Source organism: Sceloporus occidentalis, unplaced genomic scaffold, assembly GCF_023333645.1.
Source record: "Sceloporus occidentalis isolate IW3139 unplaced genomic scaffold, rSceOcc1.0.p SCAF_43, whole genome shotgun sequence".
Lineage (NCBI taxonomy): Eukaryota > Metazoa > Chordata > Lepidosauria > Squamata > Phrynosomatidae > Sceloporus > Sceloporus occidentalis.
Window position 1 is genome coordinate 1,437,403 of NW_028317023.1, and position 17,756 is coordinate 1,455,158.

Consider the following 17,756-nt stretch of genomic DNA (forward strand, 5'->3'; position numbering starts at 1 on the left):
AAACCATGGTGAGAGCTATTATGTACAAACGGAGAAAGTTTGGAACAGTGCACCTCCCCAGGAGTGGCTAGCCTACCAAAATTCCTCCAAAAGTGCATCAATGACTCCAGGAGGTCACAAAAGAACCCAGACCAACATGTAAAGAACTGCAGGTCTCACTTACCCCTCCTTTCTATTTATCTCTCCCCCTCTCTTTGATCCTCCCCTTTCTCATTTTCTCTCTGATTTATTTTTATCTTTCCTTTTTCTCTATATCACTTCCATTTTTCTTTTTCTCTCCCCTTTCTCTTTTCATCCCCTTCTCATTATCTTTCCTCCTATTTCTCCTTATCTTTTCTTTCTATCTCACCCCTTCTCTTTATCACCCTTTTTCTTTTGTTCTGTTTATCTTCTCATTCTTAATCTTTCTCTCCTTCTCATTTCTCTTTATATTTCCATTTTCTCCCCTTTCTCTTTATCTCTCCTCCTCTTTACCTCATGCCTTTTCCCTATGGCTTGCCTTTCTGTTTATTTTTCATTTCATCACTTCCTTTTCTTTTTATCTCTTCTCCTTTCCCTTTAGCTCTCTCATTTTTCTTTACCTCTTCTTCTCTCTGATCCACCCTTCTCATTACCTCTCCTCTTTCTCTCTCTTTTCTATCTCTCTATCATTTCCCCTTTCTTTTTTATCTGCCTTTGTTCTCTTTATCGCCCCACTCCTTTCTCTCTTTGTTGTCTCTTTATCTCTCTTTTCTCCTCTTTCTTTTTATCTCCCCTCCTCTTTCTCTGTATAGCTCCATTTTCTCTTTTATCTTTCCCCTTTTGTCAGGGACTGGGTCCATAAAGTCGACTGTAATGACCCAGAGCACCCAATGATGGAATGGAGGCGTTAATGCATAGTAGCGGAGTTGGACAGGGCCTGTTGCAGGGCGGCTGCACTCTCCAGGGTGTTGAGCACCTAGGGTTGTGCGGCCACATACCAGGGCCCTGACATAGCAGCGGATGTTGAAAATAAATGTATTAATGAAGCCTTATAAGTGGCCCATGCACGTGTATATGTTAAAGTAGGTTTGCATACAATTAATGTGTTACTAGTCGAGAGCCCACAATGTGTTATAGGCATATATTTTCTCTAAGCTGACAAATATTGTCTTTCCCTGATTGAGCTTAACCATCTAACATCAAGAAGGTAATTGATCATCCGCAGATTTCAGCAGTAACGACTCCTTCTAAGTTAAAAGTCAATGTTAACCTGCATATGTCACATGTACTGTTAGTAAAAACTGAATAATTAATTCATGTATTGAATTTGTCTTTGCAGGATTGACAAAGCCATGCTAGCCAGTCTGAAAGTAAAGTAAGTAATTGGGTTTCATTTTACTTGTTTACACTGTTCTGTAAGTACAGAAGATTTAAGCGGATTGTGTCACTGAAATGCTAAATGATTATTATAATGGCATTGTAGTTTTAGCTTTTTTTAGCATATGGATATGTATAAATATATATATAAGTATTGAAGACACACTCAGGTTTGTTCACAACAGATGTTTTGAGAAGTTAGCATAAAATAAAGGTTGATTTTATTTTATTTCTTTCCAATAAACTTACTTCATCTGCAGACCTGCCCGTCACGTACATATGTTTTGGCAAATGAAAGCAAAGTATCTAAGGCTATGTGAATATAAGTATTATCATTATAATTATTATGTTATAGTGTTATTAATGTAACAATGTATACTGTATACATTTAGCTCAGCATGTTTATTTGTTTCAGAGTTACATGATTAAGCGGTCAGATAAATGACAGAGGTTCAACACTGATAAATGTGTGTTTATGCTTTTGGGTAGTAGAGAGACTCATCACATGGGAGACATCTGTGAAACTTGTGACACCGACAACCAATGTTTCCAGTTGTATATGTGTCCTCTACCTTCATTAAGTGTGGCACACAGAAAATACAATTCCCAAATTACAAAAACAATCTTAATCTTATTTGTTCAAAACCGGAGCAGAAATTTCTTAAACATGCTAATTACAAATAAAATTGACTTAATATTTACAAAAACTACAAAGAAGAGCCACAATGTTGAAACAGGGAATGGTATGCTTCAGTTATGAAGATTGTCTAGCATATTAGGTTAAAATTACAGCAACAGTTCCAAATTTCCTGGTACAGCCCCATTGTTTGGTCCTGTCTTGTCAAATGCATTACACTGTGTACAGTTAGCATTGCGTTTTAACTGTGTACGTCTAAAACACCAGCCTAAATGCTTGTAAAAAAATACATTTATTGACCAGCTTAGTTGTAGACCAGGACCCATCAACAAGCTACCGGTAGCACACTGGAACCCACCAGCTTGCGAGTTCAAGTACAACTTACAAACAATACAAATATTGTTTAAATTATATCTTTAATACATACAGATTTTAATGCATTTTTGTAGTAATAGAGATCATTAAACAAAAGGTTCAATGCCCCTGATCCAGACAAGCAAGAGTGAAGAGAAATGTGTAATATTTTGCTGTATGACAAAACCTAAGGTATAAGAGCGCCAAACCTTCACAATGGCGTAAATCCCTTTCTCTTATTTCCTACTATCTTAAACATGAATTATTCTGGCCATTACTGTGTGTTCAAATAATTTGAAAACACCTTAAAGCTGATTTAAAAAATCTAGTTGAAAAAAATTTGCGTTATCAGTCTATTTGATATAATTTATCATAGCACAGGGAAAAACATACAACTATATCTGACATATCAGAATGTGCTACTACAGATTAGGTATTTATACAGCAGCTTCCAAGATCATGTGACCGCCTTATGCCAGAGGCAGTATATAAATCAAATGCAGAGATGTTGGCAACAGATGCGGGTATCCGTCCACACCAAGTGTGGAATCTTAAGTGAAGCAGAAATCACAGGGTTGTGTTCTTTATTCATAAAGGCAGGAGCCAGAGGGAAAGGAATTCTTTAATCGGAGATGGGATTTCTAATTTTTTATGCATTAATATCTTTATGTTTAACGAGCCATCAGTTTACACATCAGCTCGACCAACACGTTTGTGTTATTTATTTGGAATTGTCTGTCTGTTGGATACTTAAATCATTTTATCTTTGTTAAAAGAACAGTAATTTCTGACACGAAAGTCCTATGATCTCTCCATTCTGTGTGTGAAACTCTCTGCAGAGCCATTTTGGATTGCATTATGCAGGCACCTTTACCATTAAGTGTTGGGTTTAAAAAATTGTATTCCCCCTAAATCATGGTTTAAGTTTTAAATAATTCCACAGTTTTTGGCAGCCAATACACCAGAGTGAACTCTTAGTAGATGCTTAGTAGACATTACAGAAGATGTTTTCTTTTAATGTACATGGTAATTTGACCTAGACTCTTATAGTTTGTGAGGTTCCCCGGTAAGAAGGGCTAATCTGCCCCTGCATAATGCATAGCTCAATCAATGACGTGACTATTATGTCTCTGAAAAAAAAAATCTCACTGACGTTATGGATTAGTCTGGGCTACTCAGCTCTTTTGGCCAGGGGGATATGGCGCTTCATAACTTCTCAAGGTAAGCAATGCAATATGTAGATCAGATACTTCCAAGCAGCCAAGACTTCATTCCTTATTTGACAAATTGCCATTTTACTAGCATTTAATGGTGTATGTTTGTATAATTGAATGAACATGCAAGCTATATATCCTCCATGAACTGCAATTTGTCATAATTATTGTACTGTGAGATATATGTTATTGTGTGTGAACATTACAGATTTTGATTAAATATACTGTTCCATTTACTCATATATACAATATTAGAAATATCTCCTCAGCTGGCCCATTTACACTATAGAGACTGTGTTTAAAGGGACTGGGCACCTATAAGATACAGATTGCTGGAATATGACATCATATCCCAGCGCTCTGGTGGATGGAGCGGCTTTGCAGAGTAATATGCGCTAGGGGAACATTAATATAAAATAGTAAACCAAGTGATAATTGCTTTTTTTCAGTCTGGGATTTAAGAATGATTCTAACTTATCACATGTTTACTTGAAATCTATTCAATAATCAGTCACAGTAGCGTGTCACTGCCAGGGATCAGGACAAGCTCGATATCATAACCACAAGCACTGTCAATATGTTACAACCTGGTTCTAAACAACACGTTTTAAAAAAGAAAACGGCACAATGTTTGCGAAAACTTATTTTTAATTTTATACTAGTAATTAAAAATGGTGAAGTTCCACAATAAACCTCTGATCCCTGCAAAATTAATAGAGGTCAAAGATTTAAGCATATGGTCAGACAGTATGAATTATTAGAAACACAAAAAAACTGCTGGATCATTTTAAATCATGCTGACAAAAATACATTGTTGATGTAATTTTTTTTGTAAACCCTAAAATTTAAGCAAATATGTTAATTTGGAGATAAAATAGAAATTATTAAAATATTTGACTGTAATAAGATGATATGCCAATATCTTCTTAAATATGATTTATTTTTATTCTTAATTTTATGTAATTGTCAATTTTGTCTTCTTTCCTCATTATAAGATAGTCGTGAAATCTGCTGGTACTTTTGTAAATAAAACATACTAATTATGTAAAAAAAAAAAAAAAGCATATTGGGTTAGTTGTAAAATGCATAATATCAGAGTTGAGAAAAAAGGTTCAGAAAAAAGAGGGAAACGTACGTGATAATCCGTCTCTTTCTCATACCCTAGTACTATGGTTCCTCTTTTCTATTATCTGTTAAAAAGTAATTTCATTAGATTTTGCAGGTGGCATTCAAACCACAGAGAAGAAGTAACATTTAATGCAGAGAGGCACTGAATTATATTTAGGGTTTTGAAAAGCAGAACGCTGCATTTCTGAGCAATCACAAATTATCAGGAAGTATAACTGCTTCTTATTCAAACATAACCACACGTTTTATGGTTAAACAATCAGGGCCGGACTGGCCTACTAGGAGATTTCCCAGTATGTTGCCTCCCCTGGGGCCGTCCGTCTATTATACAGGCACACATATAAAAGTAAACAGCATTGCTTTTACCGTGGGGTCATGTATGCCATTCAGTGCAGTGCTGGATATAACTTCATATCCGGCACAGCGCTGGCTGGCAGATGTGACCCTATGGTAAAAAGGAGGCTGCTTGCACAGTGTGAGGTAAGGTTGTGCGAGAGGGAGAAAACGAGCTAGTGGGAGGGTAAGGGAGTATGTATGAATGTATGTTAGAATGAAAATGTATGTATGTGTGTGTTAACATGAATGTGTAGATGTTATGTGAGCATAAATTTACTTGTGTAGGTGTTTGTGTGTGTAAGCATGGATGTGTAAGTATTAGGGGCAAAGATGGAACAGGCAGGCTTTTTGAGGGTCACTGACAAACTGTCTGGTGGCAAAGATGGCAAATATAATTTGGGGGCACTGACAAAGCATTTGAGGACAGAGATGGAACATAGAAGCTGTTTGGGGGTATTTATAAACTGTTTGGGGACAGAGATGGCACAAACAAGCTGTTTGAGGACATTAAAAACTGTTTGGGGCAAAGAGCACAGTCAGGCTGTTTTGGGGCACAGACAATCAGTTTGGGGCAAAGATGGCACAGGCATTCTGTTTGGTTGCAAAGATGGCACATGCAAGTTATTTAGTGGCATAGACAAACTGGGGGCAAAGATGGCACTGAGAAGCTGTGCGGTAGCAAAGATGGCACTATGGGACATGAAGTTGGGGGTAGTGCAATTTTCACACTGGGACCCTGTGTTTTCTAGTTACACCCTGTGTTAAATTGTATAAGTTAATGAAAAGTATTGTTGAATATTGTATATATATATGAAGGGGGCATGCTAAGGGTATTGAGATAATGGAGGAATAAAGTATTGGCATAGAGATGCTGAGAAGTTATGTTTAGTAGCATGAAGATGGAGGGGGATGATTGTGGTGCAATTTGGGGTGATAATGGTAGGGGATGGAAATTATGATGGAGAGGAATATGATGATGGAGGTATAAATATGGTGGTTGGTGGATAATGATTGTGGTTGGGTACTGGAATGAATTAGGATGTTGAGGGTATAATCATGGTCAGGGGAAGCTCTACACATACATACATACAGCCACTCTAACACCATAAACTTACATACAAATACACATACCCACTAACACTTTACACATACACTTACAGATGCATACGTAATAGCTACCCTAACACCATACACTTACATATACATACACACATCACTCTAACATCACTTACACATACACGCATCCCCTCCAACACTATACACTTATACATACACACAGCGACTCTCTTTGTTAATCCATGCATAATTAATGAGACACCTGTGTGGCATGTGGGCTGCTTAACACAAAGGTTTGGTCAGAACCTAAAAAAATATTCCATTAACATACCGTGCTTAATAATTGTATAGTGACCAATGGTTCTGATTTTTGGAGTAGTTCCAACAGCAGGACTTACTGCCAGCTGTCCAAATTTGTTACTGTACATAATGGGTTAAAGTAGAGTCTTACCCCCATGAGATTGCATTAATATTTCTTCCATACGTCAATGTACTTGCCTTATAAATCTGTTACATTACAGGTGCTTTCCATTTAGGCTAAACATTAATTGTGCCATCTAGCATAGTAAACAAATAAATATTGACATATCTTTCAGTTATTTCCTCTTTCAATCACCTAAATTTAGCACACAATTTATTTTTTCGGTTTCTACGGCAACGACCTATAAGTGCTTATCTTTGTATCACATGATAACCTTTCTCTGAAAATTAGGCAAAATTATACTAGATTATATAATTTTTTCGTTAAAGGGGTATTCTTTCTGCATTTAGTTATAAAAGTGTTAAATTCAGTAGGTGGAACCTAAAGGTGATAAAAATGGTTGACATAACTTTTACAGATAGATTGTGCCTGGAGGCAGACCAGGACCAGCCAACACAAACTTGGGCCGTGTTATTATTCTCCTAGCAAATCCAGTTATTAATAAAACAAGTTGTGCAGGTGATGCTGGGCTTCAAAGTGGCTTTTTCTTTCCTCATAATTCAGTTTTCATTAGTTACCAGGGAAACCGTGAAAATGCCTGTTACGGGAATTGAAACTGGAGAAAACACGGAGACATTACGGCATGGAATCATTTGTGGAAAAGAGCTGAAATGATAAGCCCTGGGTTCTAAATTAACAGGCCTGCTGCAATTCATTTGTTCATTGCATAGACTTTGCAAAGAGTCATGGAATTAATATGAGTTTGGGGTTCAGCTAAGGTTACTTGAAGTAACACAACAGAATATAAGTGTTGATATGGTAAATTCTCGTGTTTGCAGATTGAGTTCTACTAGTGGTGCAGTCACCATGGCAGCCATCCATGGATTGCTCCTCACTCACCATTTTATCCCAAAATTCCAGTTTACACATAAAACCTTATTTTTCCTCTCCTACAAGGGAACTGTTCTATAAGACACGATAGAGCTCCCATGGGCATGAGGCTCTTGTTAGATCCCCTGGAACTCCCATGTGAGCCAACACAGGAGCTGCCTGGTAGTTAGAATATCTTGTGCAGGCAACGACAGGCAGGATCCGGGTAAACAAGGAGCTTGGGGGGCATTCTGCAGAAACCCCGTCATGCATTTGTAAGGGGGTGAAAAAAAAAAGAATATGTATGTGATAGATAGATACTGCTTGACTGCCAACGAGCCTTACAGCCAAATTAAACACATACCAACTAAAAACCTGGCTCTTGCCGAGTTGTTGCTTACCTTAAAAAAGTGTGGGGCATTAAATGATTTTTGAATTTAAGGAAAACAATAGTCACTATACAGTGGTGACTCTAGAAACAATATATATGTCAGGACTCGGGTGATCAGGTCAGGTAGGAGCCCATGCGCAGGGGATACTTGGGGTTCAGTATGTAACCCACGGTGCATGATTATGCAAACAAAGACACCACAAACAGAAATCCAGGTAATGGAGTGTATTTCATGTATATAACAGGACCAGCAAAGAAGGGTAATATAGTCTAAGCAAGTAACCGGACGTATGGCAAAATAAAATACAGGTAATAAGTCTTTTGGCAGGGAGCCCACTTGGAAGGGCACGAAAGGCACACAGCCTGCTTGGAAGGACACAAAGCAGGGAGTCCACTTGATCAGGACACAAAGCAGGGAACCAGGAACAGTACAGGTGCAGAGGCCCAGCAGGAAGGTCCATAGACTTCAATACAAAGGCCCTAACTGAAGGGCAGGGCAGGTTCATAAAGGCAGGGTAATCCAGATAACAAGGCCCAGCTGGATGTAGACTAGGGCTCAACCCAGGTAACAAGGCACACCTGAGTTCTGAGTGTTCCAGAGGGCAGAGGGTGGCCACTAGTGGTCGCAGATGTAAACGCCACAGGTATAAAAAAAGCCATGGTTCAGGTAGCGAAAAATTGGTTCCTGACAGTACCCCCTCCCCAAGGAGCGGTCACAGAACGCAAACAGTCTGAACAAAATCTGTACACCTTTAAAAAAACTGAGCAGGAGGGTGTACTTAAAGTGATTTCTTCTTCTTCCTTTTTTTCGGTAAAGCTTGTTCGCAGATCTCCAGGTCTTCCTTTCTGATTATATTGCCATTAGAGGTAATAACACAATCAAAGGAAAGGTTATCTGTGGTGCAATCGTAGGTCAAATTAGGACTGGATGCTGAAGAAGTTGATGAGAAGGTATGATTCAGTGCTTTCTCTTTCCATGTACCAGGGGTCACATAGCTGCCCTGTACCCAGGGCACTACTGGGGGCAGGGGGGTAGTACCAGAACTGCACTGGTTCAAAACGGGAGAAGCAGACTTGGTATGTGAAGCACTGATGGAAGGCCCCTTCCTCCTCAGAGATGGAATAGGGTCATGTATCTTTGCTATCAGTCCAGAGGAGATATTAGGGGCTATGGTAGTCTCTGGTGTATCACACTTTGCTGAGGTAGCAGTGATAGGAGTTGCAATAACAGCTGAACAGAAAGCAATAGGAAGTTCATCCATATGGGAGCAACCCACACTGCCACAGACTGTAGGATCACAGACGCTGCATTCCATCACAGAACAATCATCGGGCTTCAGCTGGACATCCACCGGAGTTTGAGAAGCACCAGGAATCACCAGGGTTGGTATATACTCCATGGGTTCACTATCCTGGGGAATAAAGCTACTTCCCCTTTTAGCAGAGCTCTGTGGTTGTGACGTAGACTGCTCAATCGGTACAGAGGGTTTAGGAGGTTTCAGAGGACATTGGGTGATCCAGTGTCCCTTTTTGCCACAGTAAAAGCAAGATTCCTCATCACGCCTTTGTTGTAATTCGGTTGTGGTAAGGGGTTCACGTTTCCTAGGAGATTCCTTTTTAATACTGGTAACAGGTTTGTTGGATTTCTCAGGTGATGTAGCAGGTGTAGGTGAATGGTCTTCATGAGAGTGATTGGAGTTGGAGTCCCAGATTTGCACAGTTCAAGCAAGCATTCTCCTATCACTTTGATGACTGAAAGTAACCCCGCTGACTCCTTGTAATGGCCTTTGTATTCTGTCAGGACTCGGGTGATCAGGTCAGGTAGGAGCCCATGCGCAGGGGATACTTGGGGTTCAGTATGTAACCCACAGTGCATGATTATGCAAACAAAGACACCACAAACAGAAATCCAGGTAATGCAGTGTATTTCATGTATATAACAGGACCAGCAAATAAGGGTAATATAGTCTAAGCAAGTAACCGGACGTATGGCAAAATAAAATACAGGTAATAAGTCTTTTGGCAGGGAGCCCGCTTGGAAGGGCGCGACAGACAGAGAGCCCGCTTGGAAGGGCACGAAAGGCACACAGCCCGCTTGGAAGGACACAAAGCAGGGAGTCCACTTGGAAGGACACAAAGCAGGGAGTCCACTTGATCAGGACACAAAGCAGGGAGTCCACTTGATCAGGACACAAAGCAGGGAGTCCACTTGATCAGGACACAAAGCAGGGAGTCCACTTGATCAGGACACAAAGCAGGGAGTCCACTTGATCAGGACACAAAGCAGGGAATCCACTTGATCAGGACACAAAGCAGGGAACCAGGAACAGTGCAGGTGCAGAGGCCCAGCAGGAAGGTCCATAGACTTCAATACAAAGGCCCTAACTGAAGGGCAGGGCAGGTTCATAAAGGCAGGGTAATCCAGATAACAAGGCCCAGCTGGATGTAGACTAGGGCTCAACCCAGGTAACAAGGCACACCTGAGTTCTGAGTGTTCCAGAGGGCAGAGGGTGGCCACTAGTGGTCACAGATGTAAACGCCACAGGTATAAAAAAGCCATGGTTCAGGTAGCGAAAAATTGGTTCCTGACAATATAGGGGGGTACACAAGATACCACAGTCAAAGTGGGGGGGGGGGGGCATTAATAATTTCCACCATTAAATCATACCACTGAAAAAACATATATAATGTGCTATGGAATGATACTTTTGTTATTGGACAATACAATACTTGATCATTCAACATGGGAAGCCTGAAGCCACAATTTAGCATGACTAATCCTTGAATTAAATATTATAGAGTAAACAACACAATACCTTAACTTTTCCCAGGGCCGGCCCAAGGCAAAATGCCGCCTGGGGCGAATGTTAAAATGCCGCCCCCCCCCCTTATCTACCCTTCCTCTCCCTCCGTCCCTGCCGCCCCCCCCCCATTATCTACCCTTCCTCCCCCTGCCGCCCCCCCCTTGTACTTACCTTTCAGCAGTCCTGCGGCGAGTTTCCGTGTTCGGTCTTGGTGCCGGCTTATAATGCTGAGCGCCGGAAATCTTCCGGCACTCAGCATTACAAGCCGGCTCATGCTCTCCCTCATTCAGACAATTCATCCACACATTAACTCATGCCCTCCCTCATTCAGACAATTCATCCACATATTAACTCATGCTCTCCCTTATTCAGACAATTCATCCACATACTAACTCATGCTCTCCCTCATTCAGACAATTCATCCACACATTAACTCATGCTCTCCTTCATTCAGACAATTCATCCACATATTAACTCATGCTCTCCCTCATTCAGATAATGCATCTCACTCATTCACACTTTACTTCAATTCAATATTCTTACTACCCTGTTTCTCACTATGTACCCCCACTCTCTCCCTTATCACTTTCTACCCCCACTCCCTCCCTTATCACTTTCTACCCCTTCTGCCTCTGTATTTCACTCACCTTTAAGTCCTGCTGCGGGAGAACGAGGCTTCCATCTTCCCGCTCTGCCGCGGCGCGTGCTGCTTCACTGCTTGGCGACGGATATGACGTCATATACCGGCGCTCAGCATGAAACACCGGCACCGTGACGGAGGTAGAGGCCTCGTGGAGGAGACTGAGGGGGCCGAGCAGTTGCTAGACGCCCCTCTCTCTCCTCCATGTAAAAAAAAAAAAAAAAAAAGCGTTTGAGGCTGCCCAGGACTTAAAGTCCCATTGCGGGACTGTCCTGGGCAATCCGTTGGGTGGTTCCAAATTCGGCGCGGGGGCAACGGGGGCAAGGAATAACCTAGGGGAATTGCCCCTGTAGCGACGCCACTGTCACTATACCTTGGGACTCCCAACCTGGAGTCTCATCTGGGGAAATGGTGACATTTCTTAGACACAAATGGTACTTTTATGCTAAAATTGCTTCTTAGGGTCAACTTATTTCCAAAGATCCCAGTTCTGAAAACCAGTATATGAAACATGTTATGGTTTAAAGAACAGCGGGGCTCCAAAATTGCAGTTTTGATGCAAACATTGCATGGTAAAACTGGTACTTTTCAAATAAAAATCTTCTGTAAGCTTTTTTGAGAGAAAAGCTTCCAGAACAGCCCTGGAAATAACAAGATCAGCCCCAGATGTCATATTTTACGTATAAGCCCCTTATTAACTATATAATAACAAATTTTTCCTATTATAATGTCCTAATATAGAGTGCTAGGACCTGGCTTCCTATCACAGATTACACAGCACTGTACAGTTTAAATGGGCCATTTAACACACATAACAAATATACATTAATTCATATAGACGCATTAGGAGATGAGAACCCTCCCCGTGAGCTTGCAATCTAGATTTATGGTACTTTTATACAAAGTTCCTGGCAGGAATGGTGGGCTTTTGAGGGCCCCGCTGATGAGCTTACAATCTAATCTGTAGTAAACCACAACATTCAGCTATTCACCCTGAATAGGTTTTGGCACGTTTTATGGTGAAGATTTAATCAGACAGATTCTAGGCTGCTGGCTTAATTGGATTTGGACTCCCAGACGTTGCAGTATAAAAAGGAAAGTGAGGTCATGCAATTTGTAATGAAAGCTCAAACCTTAATGGCTTTAAATGACGGTATGTAATGGTGAATGAAAGCAGTGTAGCACAAAGCTATGAGACTAGTTTTTTTAGGGTAGGTTTCCACTTTGGTTTTTTGTCCTGCGTTTTTTTTTCTTGATGAAAAACGCCAAGAAAACTGCCACTGCATTTTCCTGCGTTTTGGCGTTTTTTTCTGGAGTTTTTTCTGGCGTTTTAGCCTTTCTGTGGAAATTGCTTTTTTTGACCTTAGGCAGTTTTTCCAGCCTTTACAAGTTAGCAGTTTCACCCAGCTAAAAGGGATTAGGATAAATGGCAAGTATCTGCCCCCGATGTCATTTACTTGGTAGACCCCTTTGTCTCTTTTCTGTGGTTTGTAAGGCATGCTTTATTCCGAATGTCTGCTCCTCTAGGAAGATTGGCCCCAAATGATGGTGCAAATTGTTTGCTGTTGCTTTTGGCACGCAGGATCCAGTTGATGCGTCGCGTATGTTTGTTTGTAATGGCATGTTTGTTCCTGTCATAAAGCAAGTACTTACCCCAGCCATCGTTCCCACGCTGACATCTCTGCTCCTTCCCGGCTTACTGACACAGCAGCAAGCAGGGCCTCTCCAGCTACACTCCCACGCAGCTGCAGCCGGAGGTTAACAGGAGGGAGGGGGCGCTCGCTCCGTTGCCAGGGAGACGCGTCTCTCTCTAGCTGCCGGCAGAATCCAGTGAGACGCAGGACATGCTCCACCGTTGCCATAGCAACACGTTTCAAATACTGACGTCATTTTGGCGCCAAATTCGAACGTATTTAGACGCTTCAGTCCCAGTATCCTTTGCTGAAGTATCAGTTGAAGTTGGATTCCTATACCGAAGCGTTCTCTGTGTTTTGACCCTTTGTGTACCAGACCCTATTCTCGCTTACTGACCATTATCTATTTGCTGCCTGCCTCTGACCCCCTGCTTGTTTTTTGACTCTGCCTCCGCTCGTGCCCTATTGTACCTCGCCTGGATTTGTGTCCTGTGTGTATTGGAGTTTTTTGCTATTAGGAACCTTTCACTTACCAGCTCACTTCCGGATAGTGACAGTATACTTCAGCCATTACTATGGTTCCTGCAGGACTCCAAGCCACACTTTCAGATATGAACGACAAGATGGAGAAGCTGGCCCAAATGATGATGGACATGCAAGCTCAATATGGAAATCTTCATAATGAAGTAGCTGACCTCAAAAACCAAGTTGCTGCTCCTATTAACCCTTCTCCACCACCTGCTCCCTCCGTTGCAGCTCCAGAGTTAGGACCGTCGTTTGAACCCCAAGTTCCTTTACCAACCAAATTCTCCGGAGACCGAAAGACTTTCCGTGCATTTATTACTAATTGCGAACTCATTTTTTCTGTTAAACCACGTACTTATAATTCTGACTCCGTGAAGATTCGTTCAATGATTTTGTTAATGGAGGGTGAACCTGCAAGTTGGGCACATCGTTTATTATCTTCAAATGATCCTGTTATTCATAATTACTCCTCCTTTATTGCTACTTTGTCCTCACTATACGATGACCCACACCTCCACTCCTCGGCATGTTCAGCTATCCGTACCTTATCGCAAGGCCGCCGTCCAGTGGAGGAGTACATTACCGAGTTCCGATGCCTCGTTGCAGATACTAAATGGAACGATTACGCCCTTGCTGACCAATTTCGCCTGGGTCTTTCGGATGCTGTTCGTGACGAATTGGCTCATGGCCAAGTTCCCGATTCACTTGAACCTCTGATGGCTTTGGCTCTTTCTATTGATCGGAGATTGCGAGAACGTAGGGCCGAGAAACAACGTCCCTGGACTCCCTCATGGAGAACATCTATGCCTCGTTCACAGGATCCTACTCCTACACCCTCACCTCTATCGGAGGTGGAACCTATGCAGATCGGGCTAGCCAGATCTTCTCTGTCCGTTCAGGAAAAGAACAGACGTAGGGACAATAATTTATGTTTATATTGTGGAGCGGATTCCCATCTCCTGTCGGCCTGCCCTATCTGTCCTAAATCACCTAGAGGTGAGTCCAGAAACAGATCCTATTGTATTTCGTCCATACTTCTGGAGACCGCTACTCACCTATCTGTTCCTCTGCGTTTACAGTGGGGATCTCATCAACTTCATCTCCAAGCCATCATCGATTCCGGGGCAAGCAGCAATATAATTGATAAAGAATACCTCGCCAAACAGAAGATCCCTACCTCTTCTAAGAAACATGAGGTATTTATCCAGACCATTGATGGCTCACCCGTGTCTTCCGGACCAGTGCATTTAGAAACTGTCCCACTCACCTGTTCTATAGGGAATAGGCATACAGAGAGAATAACCTTTGATGTCATCAATTCCCCTTTATTTCCATTAATCTTGGGCCTGCCCTGGCTCAAGCAACATGATCCCGTCATTCATTGGACTACAGGACAAGTAACATTTTCCTCTCCGTTCTGCATCCGCCATTGTCTCAGTACTGCACATATTTCTCTTCAAACGTCCCCTACTGTGTCCAGAACCTCCATACCGGGTTTGCCTTCATGCTATATGGAATTCCAGGACGTGTTTGATGAGAAGGGAGTTGAATGTCTTCCGCCACACCGTTCATACGACTGTCCTATAGACCTCATACCTGGATCTAAAATTCCTTACGGCCGTATATATCCCTTGTCGGAATCAGAACTGAAAGTACTACGAGATTACCTCGACGAACACCTAGCCAAGGGTTTTATTCGTCCATCCACCTCTCCGGCCGGGGCAGGAATATTTTTTGTAGGAAAGAAGGATGGGGGTTTACGGCCCTGCGTGGACTACAGAGAACTAAACGCTATAACCATAAAAAATCGATACCCTCTTCCTCTCATCCCGGAATTATTCGAACGTTTAAAGCAAGCCGCTATTTTCACTAAACTAGATCTACGAGGAGCATATAACCTTGTGCGTATTAAAGACGGTCATGAGTGGAAGACTGCATTTCGTACTCGTTATGGACACTTCGAATACTTAGTGATGCCCTATGGACTATGTAATGCTCCAGCTACCTTTCAAAACTTTGTCAACGATATTTTCCGGGATTTATTAGATACTTTCATGGTTGTCTATCTTGATGATATATTGATCTTTTCCGCTACCCTCCAAGAGCACCGCAGCCATGTACACCAGGTTCTTTCACGTCTTCGTGCCCACCGTTTGTTCGCCAAAATAGAAAAATGCAAGTTTGAAACTAATAATATAGACTTCTTGGGATTTCACATTTCATCCAAAGGCATCGAAATGGACAAAACTAAAGTGAAGGCCATTGAACAGTGGCCACAGCCTCAATCACGTAAAGATGTGCAACGATTCCTTGGATTTGCTAATTTCTATAGGCGTTTCATTCATAATTTTTCCAGAGTCGTCCTTCCTCTCACAACCCTAACATCCAAAAATACCAAGTTTTTATGGAGCACAAAGGCCGAGGAGGCTTTCGCCACGCTTAAACAAAGATTTACCTCTGCTCCTATACTGGTACATCCCAATTCTGATCTGCCTTTTATTTTGGAGGTAGACGCCTCTACAGTAGCGGTGGGGGCTATCCTTTCTCAAAGACAAGGACCTAAAAATCTACTTCACCCTATAGCATTTTTCTCTCGCAAACTCTCACCGGCTGAGAAGAATTACGACATAGGCGATCGTGAGTTGCTATCAATAAAGTGTGCACTAGAGGAATGGAGACATCATCTCGAGGGGTCTCGACATCCGTTTGTTATCTTTACCGACCACCGCAATCTGGAATATCTTCAACGAGCCAAGAGACTACGACCTCGTCAGGCGCGCTGGTCTCTTTTTTTTACAAGATTCAATTTTCACATAACTTACAGACCAGGAAGTAAAAATGGCAAGGCTGACGCTTTATCTCGCCAATACGTCAATGAACAGGATGACCCCAACACCACCCAACCAATAATTCCCCCGAGACATTTTTTGGTCACCAAGAAAGATTTTATTAGCTCCCTGAGGGACTACTTCAAATTCAGAGTTCATCGTCCTACAGTTCAACCGTTGCAGAGGAAAGGAGGACTCTTTTACCATCAAAATAAATTGATAATACCTCCACCTTTTGTGACCGACGCTCTCCGCATCTGCCATGACGCCCCGTTGGCAGGGCATCCAGGGATCTCAGGAACGCTCAGTTTGCTTCGCCGTCGCTTCTGGTGGCCTAACATGGCAATGAATGCAAAAGACTATGTGAACTCATGCCAAGTTTGTGCAAGGAACAAGACCTCACACCAATGCCCTCCGGGATTGTTACAAATTATTCCCACTCCCCAATCGCCATGGTCCTCCGTATCAATGGACTTTATAGTGGAATTACCTTTATCTAACGGATATAATACCATCATGGTTGTTGTAGACAGACTGACCAAAATGGCGCATTTCATACCACTGAAACACCTCCCATCAGCAACTGAGACAGCTGACATGTTCATAAGAGAGATTGTTCGCTTACATGGAGTTCCTCTTCAAATACTGACTGACCGGGGTTCTCAGTTCACTTCAAAATTCTGGAGGTCATTTTGTAAAGGGTTGAAGATTGAACCAGCCCTATCTTCTGGTTATCACCCTCAAACTAATGGTCAGACGGAGCGAATAAATCAAAGTCTAGAACAATATATTCGTTGTTTCACATCTTACCTCCAATCGGACTGGTCCTCTTTGCTACCTATGGCAGAATTTGCACACAATAACATTAAGAACTCATCAACACAAGAAACCCCGTTCTTTCTGCTATACGGTTATCATCCTCCTGACCTACCTATATCCATAACCCCAGTAATGGTGCCAGAGGCGGCGAAAAGACTGCGAATAATACATAACGCATTACGTATGGCAAAACAAAATCTGACGATTGCTCAACAACGATATAAGGGTCAAGCGGATAAACATAGACGTACTGGCCCTGACTATCAACCCGGGGATAAAGTATGGTTATCTACTCGAAATATGAAACTAGCCATACCCTCTTTAAAGTTGGGACCCCGATTTATTGGTCCATATACCATCACTCACCGTATTAACCCAGTCACTTATCGACTTGCGTTACCGCCATCTGTCAAAATCCATCCGGTTTTCCACACCTCTCTGCTCAAACCAGTTATTGCCAATAGACTGGCCACACGGTCTTCCTTACCTCCTCCTCCTGTCATTGTTGAAGGTTATCCTGAATATATCGTTCAAGACATTTTGGATTCCCGTCTTAGGGGAGGCCGTTTGTATTATTTAGTGGATTGGGAGGGTTACGGACCTGCTGACCGTTCCTGGGAACCGGCCTCTTTAGTTCACTCACCTGTCTTGGTTCGTCGGTTTCACAGGAGTTACCCCTCTAAACCTGGTCCTATCGGTTCCCGGAGGTTACCGTTCGGGAGGGGGTACTGTCATAAAGCAAGTACTTACCCCAGCCATCG